This window comes from Xyrauchen texanus, chromosome 34, assembly GCF_025860055.1.
Source record: "Xyrauchen texanus isolate HMW12.3.18 chromosome 34, RBS_HiC_50CHRs, whole genome shotgun sequence".
In the NCBI taxonomy this organism is placed as follows: Eukaryota; Metazoa; Chordata; class Actinopteri; order Cypriniformes; family Catostomidae; genus Xyrauchen; species Xyrauchen texanus.
The window spans coordinates 4508934-4524834 of record NC_068309.1 but is presented as its reverse complement, the minus strand read 5'-3'; the positions used below and the strand labels follow the sequence as shown (position 1 = coordinate 4524834).

Genomic DNA, 15901 nt, shown 5'->3' with positions numbered 1-15901 from the left:
AAATAATTATTATTTAATTACAGAATTAAATACATACAATAGTTTTGTCATTATTTTTGTGCTGAGTACGATCTACTGTTTTTACACAATCACCACTTTGTTCATCAAATGTGCATTTGCAATGTTTAATTTATCATCTGTGGGTCGACCATCGGGTGCAAGCTACTAGAGTCTGTGAAGACTATATAAAAAGTATAAAGAGGTTAATGTGTTGGCAGGCATATTTCATGTGCACAATAGGGCGGTGGAAGCACTAACATAGGGTAAATGTACAAACATTGACTGATCAAGCAGAGATCTGTGCTTTGCGCCCAAACTGATCATCAATTCTTAACAATGTGTGTGTGACAATGACCTTCGGTGTCAGAGAGGAACATGAGAGTATGTAAGAGAAGGAATAAGGGAAGACGCGGCAAGATAGACAATTTCCCCACAGATCGACATCATTCCTCATGAATTTAATACTATATCATGGGGCCACTTTGTATCAACTCGTGCACAAAGGTAGACCTATTGTTTATTGATTTAGGCCTGATTAATTTTTCATTCATTAATTTATTATTTTTATTGTAATATATTATTTTATATTATTTTCTCAAACAAACTAGTAAAACGTACAGTTTTGGTCTTTAGCGGTCAACACCAAATCGCATTGCACCACCTACTGGTGAGAACGAAGAACACCAGGTGGAAATTGTGCATCGGTACTCTGCTGCTTTTCCTGCAGTTCCCGGATGTGGAAGGTTGAAATTCCAACCGAATTTGAACAACTGACAATGAAGAAGCTGAAATAGATCGGGCTGAATTTTCCTGTCAAAGATATAGATGGCATTTTCAAATGAACCAAATATTTTGGTATATTTATTGTTTAATTTTTAATAATGAAATTAGTTGTGAAATGTTTCCAAATGAAATATTCAATGCTCAAAAATACAACCAGCCTCCCAAATAATACAATGCATTTTATTTTTCGATTAGATCAATTCAACATGCGTTTATGCTTCAAAGACTTTAGTCATGAATTTACTTCCATACTAAACTATTCGCTATGTGTAGTCTGAATCCTACAATGGATTATACTAAATAGTGTTTCTCTATTCAAATGCCAGTCAAATATTTCACACATCTGACTGTTATTTTCAATTCACACAGATCCAAATTCTGTATTAATCTAATGTTTGAGTTTGTCAAATTAAGGCCCTTCAACACAATTTGTGTCAATGTTTCCCAATACACTGAGATCTAAGATTTAAATTAAATAATAAGAAGAAGGAGGACTTGGAATCATGGCTCATCTATATACCTATATCTATATTGATTGTCTGTAAATGATGGTATGAAGAAGAAGACATAAAAGAGGATAAAGGACAGGTGTGAACAGGGAAGGTAGAAGCCCAGCAGTGTGACAAACATATCTGCTTTATAAGATGGAGAAACAGCTGTTTCAAAGAAACACATCTGTCATCAGATTCCCCAAAATCCCGGTGGAACACACATACACACACACACACACACACACACACACCCTCACAAACACTACACACACGTGCATTAGGATTGGGAAAGACTCCCGTAAGAGTGTCGGAGATATCACCCTGTCAGCAGTACACACACACACACACACACACACACACACACACACACACACACACACACACACATCTCTATTCCAGTACTGTAGGTTCAGCTAGAAAGACACAAATTGACACGAAAAAAGAAGCAATAGTTCTTCATCGATTCAAGTTTGGTCTCCCTGGACACATCAGTTTCATCCCATTATCTGTTTTGCATCATCCTTTTCTTTCTCCTTTAATTTTTCTTTTAACCCTTTATTTAAAGTGTATCTTACTTTGCTGTTTTCTCTTTTGCTCTCAGATTGTGAATGTAATGGACACTCTAACCGCTGCAGTTATATAGACTTCCTGAACATCGTCACGTGCGTGAGCTGCAAACACAACACGCGTGGTCAAAACTGCGAGCATTGTCGCATGGGCTACTTCAAAAACACCTCTGCAGAGCCCGACGATGAGAGCGTGTGTATCGGTGAGTAACAGTGATATCAGCTGATATCAATATTTTGCCACTTACCTTATTTTGTCATCAGATCACAGTTTTAAGTAGGAATTATGCTTTAAAAGCTTTTGTATTGTTCTAACGATAAATCATTTCCGTTGAACTTTGGAGATGAGTGGTGGTGGTGTAGTGCGCTTAAGCACATAACTGGTAATCAGGAGGTTGCTGGTTCGATCCTCACAGCCACCACCATCGTGTCCTTGAGCAAGGCACTTAACTCCAGGTTGCTCCGGGGGGATTGTCCCTGTAATAAGGGCTCTGTAAGTCACTTTGGATAAAAGCATCTGTAAGGGGGTTAGATGGGCAAGGAGGAGGCGAGAACCGGCTTGTCAATATAAATCATAATTTAATGAAAACTTAAACCAAAAGCACAAACATAAACACACACATGACGGACATGCCCGTAATTCTCTTTCTCTCGAACCATCGTCACCGGCCGCCTTTATCCCTCGCTCGCCCCATCAGGCCGATTGGGGACCGGGCGTGCGCATTCCAGCCCGGCCCCGCCCCCCTCCGCTCCACACTTCTCCCGGCGTTACCTCAGGCCGAGGTGCCATCGGCATGACCTACACCCCCCTTTCCCTGGGGAGGGGCGTCCTCAGGTCATCCTCGCCTTCCTTGACCTGGGAGGAGACAGGAGGGGAAAACAACAACAAAAAAAACTAAATAGGCGAGGGAAAAGGCCAACACGGTGCGAAAGAGAGAGAGAGAGGAGAGAGAGAAAAAGCTCACTCACCGGTTCTCTGATGTACCGTCACGTGGTCCTCGAACACTCCTCCACACTCTCTGGCGGACAACAGCCGCTCCTCTCCGGGCGAACCGGAGTCAAACCTCCGACCCCCAGCGGACAGAACGCCCCTCCGCTTTTCTGGCAGCACCTGGGGACATTCCTCCGCCCCTGGCAGCGGCCCTACCGCTCCAGGCGATCGGGGAGTTACTTCCCTCCTCCCCTCGCGGACGGCGGCCTTCACTCGACCCCTCCGCGTTTCTGGGGGACGGCAGGACACTCCTCCGCCCCTGGCAGCGGCTCCATCGCTCCAGGAGGTCGGGGAATCCAGTCCCCACTCGCCCCGCGGCCGGCAGCTATTCCCCGCATCCGGGCGGTCGGGCTACTCCGTCACCCGTGAGATGGTAGCGGCGCTCCACTGGGTGGATGGCAGTGTTGAGGACTCTGCGACGGGCATCCCTCCTCCCTCCCGGATTTTGGCACCAATGTAAGGGGGTTAGATGGGCAAGGAGGAGGCGAGAACCGGCTTGTCAATATAAATCATAATTTAATGAAAACTTAAACCAAAAGCACAAACATAAACACACACATGACAGACATGCCCGTAATCCAACTTCATCTGAACGCTGCAAAACTCAGTAGAGATGTGCCGTATAATTCTCAGTCTTGGGCAAATTATTTATTTTGTCAGTTTTAGACACTAAAAGCAATTCAGCAAAAATTACCTTGAAAGTATGAGAGTGGATCTTTAAAGAGGGCCTGTCCAAGCAGTGTAGACTTCACTGAATTGGGCACCTGGGAAATCCGACTGTCAGGAGTCTACATCAAAGAATCTTCTAGCAAAAAGAGAAAAATAAGCAGGAAACCCCGTCCCACTGTAAGAAAAAGTGATACAGTTTGAGAGAGATACAGAAGCAAGCAGAAAGGGCCCACAAAAGCATTTGCACACACAAGTAACACTTAAAAATGTATGAATATCTTCGCTTTATATGACAGATCATCAAAGGAAGTGGGGTTAATTTGAACACTTTTCATGCTCAACGTTTCACAAAGATAGTTTTTTGGTTTCTTAGTCCTGAGGAAAGCACCTCTAGAAGCATTTAAGCAGAGATGGCACTCGCTTTGACATTTGGTTTTCTAATGCAGTGGCATTCAACTATTCTGAAACTGTCCAAAACTGTCCATATCATTTTTGGAAAGAAGATAGATAAAGAATGCAGGCTGTAACAAAGTTAAACTGCGACATTATATTCCTGAGAATGTCATATAAGAGATTCCCAGCGGCCCTTAAAATAACCGTCCAGAAATAAACCCGGACGTGACCGCATGTAAATCAGCGACTTCCAAAACGACACTGTGAGTACCAGGACAGAAGAGGGAGTCCATCTGCCACACGAGGAGGCAGGGTGCGGGGTAAACGAAAGCGTGCTGTTAAGTCAGCACAAATGAGCATGCCCTCATCGGGTGTGTGCCAGGTGCCAACATGGCACAGGGTCAGCACCGAGATTTCCACAAGGAGAACATTTACCTCATCCTGAGCTCCCAACTGCACTGAGTTTACACTACGTCTATTTTCAGGATGTTTTCGCACAAGTGCAGTTATTCAGGCAATTGTCCTCTAATAAATTTGGCTTTAGCTCAAATGAATATACGCTGGCATTTATAAGAAACATGAAAATAATTAATTTACAGCCAGGGGCGAAAATATCAACAAAATGTTGGGGGGGGGGCAATAAACATAACATTTCTCAAGAGCAATTTTTGAAGGGGTTTTTTGTTGTTGCCCCATTTGCATTTGTATTATTTTATTTCTTAAACAATTATTTTAAGAATATATCATTATATTATTTACAATACACATATTTTAATGATATTTTAGGGGGGGACAACCCTCAGATGGGGGGGGGGGGTCCTGACCCCCTGACCCTAGCGAAGTGTTAAAACATACTAAAAACGTGCTAGCATCAGGCTAACACATGCTAGCATCAACTAGCGTAGTGCTAAAACAAGCTTAAAACGTGTTAACACATGCTAGTATCACCTAGCGAAGTGATAAAACATGCTAAAAACGTGCTAGTATCCTGCTAACACATGCTAGCATCGCCTAGCAACGTACTAAAACATGCTAGCATCATACTAACACAAACATAACACCTACATGCTACCATCATGAAAAACACATGCTAGCAACATTCTATGACCATTATTTTAGTGCTTAGCAACAAGTTAGAAAATACTATTTAACGAGTTTTGCCACGGCAAGCACCACTCACATTTTCTTCAGGAAATGTACCTATCCATCCATCTTCAACCGCTTATCCGAAGTCGGGTCGCGGGGGCAGCTGCTCCAGCAGGGGGCCCCAAACTTCCCTATCCCGAGCCACATTAACCAGCTCTGACTGGGCGACCCCGAGGCGTTCCCAGGCCAGTGTGGAGATGTAGTCTCTCCACCTAGTCCTGGGTCTTCCCCGAGGCCTCCTCCCAGCTGGACGTGCCTGAAACACCTCCCTAGGGAGGCGCCAGGGGCATCCTTACCAGATGCCCAAACCACCTCAACTGACTCCTTTCAACGCAAAGGAGCAGCGGCTCTACTCCGAGCTCCTCACGGATGACTGAGCTCCTCACCCTATCTCTAAGGGAGAAGCCCGCCACCCTTCTGAGGAAGCCCATTTCGGCCGCTTGTACTCGACGACCTAGTTCTTTCGGTCATGACCCAACCTTCATGACCATAGGTGAGGGTAGGAACGAAAATTGACCGGTAGATCGAGAGCTTTGCCTTCGGCTCAGCTCTCTTTCGTGACAACGGTGCGATAGAGCGAGTGCAATACCGCCCCTGCTGCCCCGATTCTCCGGCCAACCTCCCGCTCCATTGTCCCCTCACTCGTGAACAAGACCCCAAGGTACTTGAACTCCTTCACTTGGGGCAAAACCTCATTCCCTACCTGGAGTATGCACCTATCTAGTTATAATTATTAGTCACTTCCGTGTATGTCTTTAAAATATGCATAAGCCCCTTTCTAAATTATATACAGTATAAAGCAATATATCAGACAGGAGAAATTAAACAGATGCATTTTTGATTATCACATCATCTGATAATTGTGTTGATACTTGGTTGATTGACGGAAGCGGTTGTTTCCTCATTGTGTACGTTTCAAAATCTACCAAAAGCCTTTTAAAATGACTAATTCAAGTCTAATTAAATACTGTATTTAAGTTAAGTTTAGCCATTTGTATAAAGCAAACCATGTTGGGTGTAATTGGATTACAAAGCAATTAGTTACTGTAATCTAGGCACAAAAGTAGTGCAATGCATTACATTTTAAATTCTTAAAATCAGATTACAGTTACTGACTTTCAATGAAAGTAATTACATTTAAGTACGTTACTTGGGTTACACATTTTTCCCAAAAATATTTAACTGAGTAAAAGTATTAAAATGTGAATTCATATGTCTGTATTTCTGTGACAGCTGAAGTGTGTGCAGTAATAAACAAGGACAAAATGAACTTTATTTTGAATTTGTTGAGTGTAAAAGTGTTTTTTTGAAAGTTATTAGTAATCTGATTATAAATTTAGAGATGTAGTCAGTAATTTGTAGTGGATTACTTTTTTTTTGTAATTTACCAACACTGGATGAAAACTTAACATTTTCTTTTAATATATGAAGTTCACATTAAATATGACTTCGAAACTATTTACCAGGCCTTTATCATTTATTTTAAGTACTTTTCAAATGCTTTTTATGTAAAGATGTTACTGTTTTATTGTCCCTAACTTTCAATATTAAACGATGAAAATCATTTGACCAAATTGGCCCCGTTGCTAGGGAGGGTAGAGTCACATGGGGTAACCAAAGTGGCCCGGTTGCTAGGGAGGGTAGAGTCACATGGGGTAACCAAAGTGGCCCGGTTGCTAGGGAGGGTAGAGTCACATGGGGTAACCAAAGTGGCCCGGTTGCTAGGGAGGGTAGAGACACATGGGGTAACCAAAGTGGCCCGGTTGCTAGGGAGGGTAGAGTCACATGGGGTAACCAATGTGGCCCGGATGCTAGGGAGGGTAGAGACACATGGGGTAACCAAAGTGGCCCGGTTGCTAGGGAGGGTACAGTCACATGGGGTAACCAATGTAGCCTGGTTGCTAGGGAGGGTAGAGTCACATGGGGTAACCAAAGTGGCCCGGTTGCTAGGGAGGGTAGAGTCACATGGGGTAACCAAAGTGGCCCGGTTGCTAGGGAGGGTACAGTCACATGGGGTAACCAAATTGGCCCGGTTGCTAGGAAGGATACAGTCACATGGGGTAACCTCCTCATGATCGCGATGAGTGGTTCTCGCTCTCAATGGGGCATGTGGTGAGTTGTGTGTGGATTGCGGAGAGTAGCATGAGCCTCCACATGCTGTGAGTCTCCGCGGTGTCATGCACAACGAGTCACGTGGTAAGATGTGCTGATTGACGGTCTCAGAAGCGGAGGCAACTGAGACTTGTCCTCCACCACCCGGATTAATGCGAGTAACCGTGCCACCACGAGGACCTACTAAGTAGCGGGAATTGGGCATTCCAAATTGGGATCAAACAAATTGATAATCTAAACAAAGAGTGAAATATACTTAAACCTTTTCAATATTTGGGAAAATTATTTCTATCAAAATCTACAACTGTCCCACAGCTGTGGCGTCATTTCCACCAAACAGTTTTGCAGCTAATTAAGTATTTGTTTGTTTTTTAAGTTAGTGTACTTATTTACCAGTTCGACAAAAGTGTCAGTAAAGAGCATGCTTGAGATGAAATGTAGGACAAGTGAGGTTGGAACAAGGAAAACAAAGAAAAATCATGGTAAATATCACAAATAAAGCTGTAATTTTCCCAAATTATGCAAAAAGTGTCAAAAGATTTTACTTGACTTTCTAGAAGTTCACAGTGCTAAAAGTGACCAAAGTTGAAGAAACACCCACATATCATCATTGTATTGTCCATCAGCCATTGAAAACCCCAACAGGGTTGACCATTAGTCTAAATGACTTTTGGCCAAAATGGTGATAAATTGAGACTGAGCGCTTGTATCCAAATGAATTAGAGAAACTGGAACACCCAATAGGATGAATGTAGAAGGAAGTCACTCCTTACAGGAATGCGCTTGAGCATTAGCTAGACTAGCCTAAAGCAATATATAAAAACTTTATTGCATGATCTGAGCTAAAGCAGCACAGTTTATCATATTATTGTTGCTGATTTGAAATATGTTCTTTGATCGTAATCTTGACCAATCATTTTGGATGTTTCATTCTTTTCCCATTCAAGTAGATAAGAGCTGCACATCCATAGAAAATATCCAAAGATGGCTGATGACTTGCCGTGCTTGTCTCTAACCTCGTGCAAACAAAGTAGATGTATACACATAGATGACATGTTATGCATAAAATGTCCACAGGTGCATATATAATAACTCACCATGACATGCGTGCACACATTTACAAGCAATGAGATTACAGGCAAAACAAACAAGCCTTTTGTTCAGAAATACACTGAAATGCCCCTAATTCTCTTTTCTTCTTCTTCTTTGTCTTTTTAGAGTGTAACTGTAACACAATGGGTTCGGTTCATGACCGTTGTAATGGTACTGGGTTCTGTCAATGTAAAGAGGGCACCGCCGAGTCAAATGTGATAGAATGTCTTCCGGTTACTATTGGAAACAGGGCTGTTACCGTAAGTACCTCCAGGATTAATTAAGACTTCAGTCAACTCTTCCATCTAATTAACAAATCAATGCCAAAGTATGCACTGGCCTTTCCATTCTCCTCGGTCAAGTTATAAAAATGGCAATGAACAACCATTCAAGTAGACTAAACACTGCTAAATATATTTTTCTTAATTAGTATTTTTGATAGCATGGTATTCTTTTTCTCCCAATTTGGAATGCCCAATTCCCAATGTGCTTTTTAAGTCCGCGTGGTGGCGTAGTGAGGAGGACGAATCTCAGTTGCCTCCACGTCTGAGACCGTCAACCCGCGCATCTTATCACGTGACTTGTTGAGCGCGTTGCCATGGAGACATAACACGTGTGGTTCACTCCATCCACCGCGGCATCCACGCACCCCACCGAGAACGAACCACATTATAGTGACCACGAGGAGGTTACCCCATGTGACTCTACCCTCCCTAGCAACCGGGCCAATTTGGTTGCTTAGGAGACCAGGCTGGATTCACTCAGCACACCCTGGGATTCAAACTAGCGAACTAGCCAACTCCAGGGGTGGTAGCCAGCGTCTTTACCACTGAGCTACCCAGTCCCCGATAGTATGCTATTCTAAACTTACCCCCTACAATACTTCTTGTACTATTCCTGCCGTATGTAGTAAGAGTAGTATGGTGGTGGTATGCTATTCCGAACTTTGTCTGACCCTTTATCGCACAATAAATAACTCCAATAACATATTTGCCACACCTCAAAACAGCATTGATCGATGTCTAATCAGTTTGTATTCTACTCCACACTACTTGATTATTAAAATAATGCGCTGCTGTACGGATCTGCAGATTCTAAGAAGCCCTTGTTTATTGGAAACTGGTTTGTGAGGTGATGATCACATTTGTACCTCGATTCCCAGGATGCTTTTAGAACTTCTGTACTGTGCATTTTCCCTGTGATCCATCTTGAAGATGAAACTGGCCCACAGCCAGAACCGCTAACACTGTGATGAGGGAGAACAGGGGGGGATCCATTAGGGAACACACTTCCGGAGCAAGATTAGTCAACTAGTTCACATACATTAGTTTTGTTCTAAGGTTAAGTGGATCTACATGCTGGGAGTTTTTACTGAATACGTTTTTTACATGACTAATTCATGATGTGTTTAGGTCTTTTAGAGCCCTACATTAACAACACATTTAAAAGTTCCTGATCACTCTGCATAAAGACAGACATGTCCAAATAACCTTTCACATACACATTCACACACATGTGCAAATGCATTTAGTCTTTTTCACAGGGTATGTTTAGATTGGAATACAAGCTTACTACCTCACAGTATACACTGTAAACTACCAACTATTAAAAAAATAGTGCATTTAAAAGAACACATTATGCAACAAATGTTTAAACCAGCAGCATGCTACATTGTTTTCACATGACCTCATCATGTTGCATCTTTAAACAAATAAATGAAACAGAATGCATTACATAATGATGGATGTTTCAAACAGCAGCATTTACATTACATTTTTCAATAGTTATTTAATTCGATTATGTCATTTGCAATGCTTCATGGGATTGTAGTTCATTCACTCATTAATTATACGTTAAGTACACATGCAGAACACATTGAAGTCTATGAAGTGAGTGATATTTATACGTGTAAAGGGTCATCACATGACTCACGTCAGCGCTGCAGAATACACTGAAGTCTATGAAGTGAGTGATATTTATACGTGTAAAGGGTCATCACATGACTCGCGTCAGCGCTGCAGAACACATTGAAGTCTATGAAGTGAGTGATGTTTATACGTGTAAAGGGTCATCACATGACTCGCGTCAGCGCTGCAGAACACATTGAAGTCTATGAAGTGAGTGATATTTATACTTGTAAAGGGTCATCACATGACTCGCGTCAGCGCTGCAGAATACACTGAAGTCTATGAAGTTTGTGATATTTATACGAGTAAAGGGTCATCACATGACTCGCGTCAGCGCTGCAGAACACATTGAAGTCTATGAAGTGAGTGATATTTATACGTGTAAAGGGTCATCACATGACTCGCGTCAGCGCTGCAGAATACATTGAAGTCTATGAAGTGAGTGATGTTTATACGTGTAAAGGGTCATCACATGACTCGCGTCAGCGCTGCAGAATACATTGAAGTCTATGAAGTGAGTGATGTTTATACGTGTAAAGGGTCATCACATGACTCGCGTCAGCGCTGCAGAATACACTGAAGTCTATGAAGTGAGTGATATTTATACGTGTAAAGGGTCATCACATGACTCGCGTCAGCGCTGCAGAACACATTGAAGTCTATGAAGTGAGTGATATTTATACATGTAAAGGGTCATCACATGACTCGCGTCAGCGCTGCAGAACACATTGAAGTCTATGAAGTGAGTGATGTTTATACGTGTAAAGGGTCATCACATGACTCGCGTCAGCGCTGCAGAATACACTGAAGTCTATGAAGTGAGTGATGTTTATACGTGTAAAGGGTCATCACATGACTCGCGTCAGCGCTGCAGAATACACTGAAGTCTATGAAGTGAGTGATGTTTATACGTGTAAAGGGTCATCACATGACTCACGTAAGCGCTGCAGAACACATTGAAGTCTATGAAGTGAGTGATGTTTATACGTGTAAAGGGTCATCTCACGTAAGCGCTGCAGAACACATTGAAGTCTATGAAGTGAGTGATGTTTATACGTGTAAAGGGTCATCACATGACTCGCGTCAGCACTGCAGAACACATTGAAGTCTATGAAGTGAGTGATGTTTATACGTGTAAAGGGTCATCTCACGTAAGCGCTGCAGAACACATTGAAGTCTATGAAGTGAGTGATGTTTATACATGTAAAGGGTCATCACATGACTCACGTAAGCGCTGCAGAACACATTGATGTCTATGAAGTGAGTAATATTTATACGTGTAAATGGTCATCACATGACTCACATAAGCGCTGCAGAACACATTGATGTCTATGAAGTGAGTAATATTTATACGTGTAAATGGTCATCACATGACTCACATAAGTGCTGCAGAACACATTGAAGTCTATGAAGTTTGTGATATTTATACGGTTAAAGGGTCATCACATGACTCGCTTCAGCGCTGCAGAACACATTGAAGTCTATGAAGTGAGTGATGTTTATACATGTAAAGGGTCATCACATGACTCGCGTCAGCGCTGCAGAACACATTGAAGTCTATGAAGTGAGTGATGTTTATACGGTTAAAGGGTCATCACATGACTCGCTTCAGCGCTGCAGAACACATTGAAGTCTATGAAGTGAGTGATGTTTATACGTGTAAAGGGTCATCACATGACTCACGTCAGCGCTGCAGAACACATTGAAGTCTATGAAGTGAGTGATATTTATACGTGTAAAGGGTCATCACATGACTCGCGTCAGCGCTGCAGAATACACTGAAGTCTATGAAGTGAGTGATATTTATACATGTAAAGGGTCATCACATGACTCACGTCAGCGCTGCAGAACACATTGAAGTCTATGAAGTGAGTGATGTTTATACGTGTAAAGGGTCATCACATGACTCACGTCAGCGCTGCAGAACACATTGAAGTCTATGAAGTGAGTGATATTTATACGTGTAAAGGGTCATCACATGACTCGCGTCAGCGCTGCAGAATACACTGAAGTCTATGAAGTGAGTGATGTTTATACGTGTAAAGGGTCATCACATGACTCACGTCAGTGCTGCAGAATACATTGAAGTGTATGAAGTGACGTCACACCAAAGTGTTTTTCACACACACGTTTCTGCTTCACCAATAATGTCTGAGAGTAATAAGCAACAATAAATATTTAAAAACTTCCCAAATTTGTGAAGAGGCTTTGAATGTCTCATTAATTTCTTTTAATTAAATATTACCTTATCGTTTACGAATATCAGAGCCCCCAGTTATTGAACTCATTTAAATTCACTAAGAAAACTCTTCGACCTAAACATAAACGAGTCATTTTATCACTTTCTGCCATCAAAGCAACAGCAAGCTTTTTTTCTCTCTTCCAAATACATGTTTTCAATGTTTATTGTGAAAACATCCCGACTCATAAAATCACCCCTCTGTGACGCTTTCTGCAACACTTGTCCTGTGGAGGGCGATGCGGCGCTTGGCGGCTCGACTCAACTCATGTGAAATGCACTTTACAATGAGGAAAGAACATTATTGAAACTCAAAATGATTATTATTTGTCTATTAATGTGGTCTTTTCTGATAAAAGTCATGCTCAGCAGTTTAAATAGGCTAGTGTAGGAAAATGATCCTGTTGATCTTCTGTGTTTATAATTCTTATATTGAAGTCTGTAGATTTTACATGCAAGTTTTAATAAAGGAGAAGAACGTTATTGAAACTCACTATTATTAGACTATTATTATTGTATTTGTGGATGAAGAATAATGCTCAGACTGAAGGAAGACTCTAGATCTGCTTAAACACTATAAAGTCTTTTGGTAGATTTCGGTCATGAACTACTCAAAATGATTCACTGGCTCAAAATGATTCACTGGCTCAAATTGATTCACTGTCTCAAATTGATTCACTTGCTCAAAATGATTCACTGGCTCATTCACTGGCTCAAAATGTTTCACTGGCTCAAAATGATTCTCTGACTCAAAATTATTAATTGGCTCAAAATTATTCACTGGCTCAAAATGATTCACTGGCTCAAATTGATTCTCTGGCTCAAATTGATTCACTTGCTCAAAATGATTCTCTGACTCAAAATGATTCACTGGCTCAAAATGATTCACTGGCTCATTCACTGGCTCACAATGATTCACTGACTCAAAATTATTCTCTGACTCAAAATTATTAATTGGCTCAAAATGATTCACTGGCTCAAAATGATTCACTGACTCAAAATGATTCACTGGCTAAAAATGATTCACTGGCTCAAAATGATTCTCTGACTCAAAATTATTAATTGGCTCAAAATGATTCACTGGCTCAAAATGATTCACTGACTCAAAATGATTCACTGGGTCAAAACGATTCACTGGCTCAAAATGATTCACTGACTCAAAACGATTCACTGGCTCAAAATTATTCACTGACTCAAAATTATTCATTGGCTCAAAATTATTCACTGGCTCAAAATGATTCACTGACTCAAAACGATTCACTGGCTCAAAATTATTCACTGGCTCAAAATGATTCACTGGCTCAAAATGATTCACTGGCTCAAAACGATTCACTGACTCAAAATGATTCACTGGTTCAAAATGATTCACTGGCTGAAAATGATTCACTGGCCCAAAACGATTCACTGGCTCAAAACGATTCACTGACTCAAAATGATTCACTGACTCAAAATGATTCACTGACTCACTCACAGCACATCAGACGCTCAATTAGTGGCATCTCCAGAAGGGGTCTCTGAACTAATCAGTTCATAGAATTGAACACATTTGTGAAGCAGAAGCCTCACCAAAATACTCTTTATTTTGCAGCAAATTCTGCACAAGTGTAAACTTGAATAAATCACTAAAATTGGTGATTTTAGCTTATTCTTTTAAAAACAAATGTCCCCAGAAAATATATTCATGAACCAGTGATTGTCTTTTTTGCCCCTCATGAGTTTGCATCCCTGTAATTTGTTGTGGCATTGCAAGAACAAATCTACAAATGAGAAAAGAAGCAAATGTGTTGTTTTTTGCCATATTGCCCAGCTCTACATTGGAGCTCGTTGATTAATGGCTTACAACACTTTGGAAATAATAAATGGGAAAAATACTTCCGGGACAAAGACGGCTGGGCGTGCACTGTTGCGCAGAATTATTTTCATTATTTCTAAAAAGTTTATTTAGCATTTTCCAGTTTTATGTAATAATGTCTATAAATATTAAGTCTAGAAGATGATACAAATCATGGTAAATATTGTCATCACAATGTCCAGTGTGTGAGGTGTGCTCCAGTAAAGGTATTCTGTGTATATAGACAGTTTGAATACTGTGCACAATGTACATAATATATAGTGCGGATATAGTAAGAGTAGTATGATAGAACACTGTTCCGAACATTTCCATGGTCCGTCTTCATTCATACTCACAGACACACCCTCATTGTTCACTGCTGAGACAGCGAGACAGTTTGGGGTCAGGTGCAGCACCTGGTCTCATTAGTACCCAGACTCCTGCAACACTATGTGGCTTTTTAATGAAACCAGACCCCCATGTGTCACAGATACAAGCCACCGAGTGATGATCAGAGCGAATGACAGAGGCTGTGTGTATTCTCATTACTGTGGGTAAACATTAGACGCATTTGAAAGTTGGTTAGACATTGCATTAGAGATGTTCATACATTGACCAATGAGAGTTTCAGAGAGGGGTGTTCACTTGTGCTTTTGGAAAACGTATTCGCTGTTTTCCTGCTTGATTACAAACTGACCTGACTCTTTTAAAGCCTCAAGAACACATTGTACACGCTCTGAGAAAGTCTTCTCTCATAGTGTGTAGGAAGTCTTTCAATTGCCTCTTGAGAAATCGTAAAGTGTGTCCATTAAAATTGTAAATAAATACTCTCTCTCTCATCTTCTCCACAGCAAACGTGTGTGACGAGGAGTTGCTCTTGTGCCAGAATGGGGGGACGTGCTTTCAGAATCAGCGCTGTGTTTGCACGGCAGACTTTAAGGGTGTTTTGTGCCAACAGTCGCGCTGCGAAGGAGGTAAAAAGTGTTCCCGTGCCAGCGCACTCACTTTGAGCCTGGCACTGCTGCTCTGCCCGCTCCTCGCCATCCTGCTGAGCTCCGCCACCTCCTGAGATACCCCTGCTTCAGTACCAGCGAGGGAATGACGTTCGCCATTGCCCTCTACAGGATGCAGAAAGCCCTGCATGAGATCAAGAATGAGAAACAAAGACTAAAAGACTCTAGTAGGGCTACAAATAAAAGGAACTCAAAGCACTCCTTGCGTATACGCCGAGGATGAAACGTACCAAAAAACACACACACACACACACACACACACACACACACACACACACACACACACACACACACACACACACAGTGGCGTAGATTTGACTTGAACATTGGGCATTGTTGCAACATTGTTGCAGCGTGAGGCATTTAAATGTTTCCATTGATCATGGGATAAATAATGGGGTGTTGTACTTGTTTTGATAATTGGGGAGGGGTGTGTGTGTGGGGGGGGTTCCTCCCCCATACCCCCCAGAATCTACGCCCCTGCAGATACACCACACACACACACACACACAAATTCAAATAAACCAACAAGAAGTGATTTCTTGTGCAATAGCTGCGAGATTCTACACTCACCGCACATCCTTCACTCTGATTGGCTCAAAGGAGGGGCGTGTCCTCACATCAACAGTTTGACTGCGGCGTCTACAACGGAAAGACGGGAAAGCCAC

At 41.8% G+C, this 15901-nt stretch overlaps 1 pseudogene; it reads left to right on the top strand.

The window, feature by feature from the left end:
• LOC127627407 (netrin-G2-like) overlaps positions 1-15653 on the top strand; it is a 96043-nt pseudogene extending 80390 nt beyond the window's left edge.
• The last annotated feature ends 248 nt before the right edge of the window (positions 15654-15901 follow it).